Raw genomic sequence first — 801 nt, forward strand, 5'->3', positions numbered from 1 at the left:
TATCTATCTATCTATCTATCTATATTACACACTGTATCTGTGCCCTCTTTAGACTCCTCGTGATTATTCTTGGTTATGTTAATGGTTTTTACTGTTGCATTCTGATTCTGCGTGTGGTCTGCTTAAAGGGCCTGAAGCTAACTACTCTGTGTGCGGGCTCCTATTTTTCTGCTAACCTACAAATCAAATCAAATAAAAAGGTATTTAAATAGCACTTTACAGCAATCAGCGGGTATCCAAAGTGCTTAACACTAGAATGAGTAAAATCCCATCATACAATAGAACGAGTGAACATAGAAAACAGTAAAATCAGAAAAGGTTGTAATTGTCACACCACTGCTACATAATAAAAGCCAGTGTAAAACCGATGTAAGGTGTAGAGAACGGGAGGGATGTGTGCACGTCTAGATGTATTTGTTAAAAAGCGAGCAGCAGCATTTTTTACAAGCTGAAGACGTGAGATGGACGTCTGAGTCCGACCAACATAGAGCGCATCACAGTAGTCCAACCTTGAACTAATACTGTGTGTGGATTCCCATTTTTCTGCTAACCTTAAACCAAGTGGTAAGAAATTTGATTTCCTAGACTCAATTAGGGCTAGTGCTTATGGAAGCTTAATGGAGCATTCATTTTAACCTTCCTGGTGTCCTCGGGTCAGATTTGACCCCTTTAAAAAAATGTCTATTTCTGAAATGTGGGTTTCTTTTTAACCAAATTACCAAAAAAAATGGACTGGATTCCTTACAACGCTCTTTGCAAATACAATTGTATCACTTTCATTCCTCTGATCTTAACTATTAG

General features: G+C 38.0%; 2 protein-coding genes across 2 annotated transcripts in view; one reads left to right on the top strand and one right to left on the bottom strand.

Moving 5' to 3' along the window:
• The window catches only part of opn8b (opsin 8, group member b), a 15149-nt gene that overhangs the window by 3432 nt on the left and 10916 nt on the right, over window positions 1-801 (top strand). The window lies entirely within an intron of this gene.
• Window positions 1-801, bottom strand: part of mmut (methylmalonyl CoA mutase) — a 34592-nt gene that overhangs the window by 2076 nt on the left and 31715 nt on the right. The window lies entirely within an intron of this gene.

This window comes from Etheostoma spectabile, chromosome 18 (genome assembly GCF_008692095.1).
Source record: "Etheostoma spectabile isolate EspeVRDwgs_2016 chromosome 18, UIUC_Espe_1.0, whole genome shotgun sequence".
In the NCBI taxonomy this organism is placed as follows: Eukaryota; Metazoa; Chordata; class Actinopteri; order Perciformes; family Percidae; genus Etheostoma; species Etheostoma spectabile.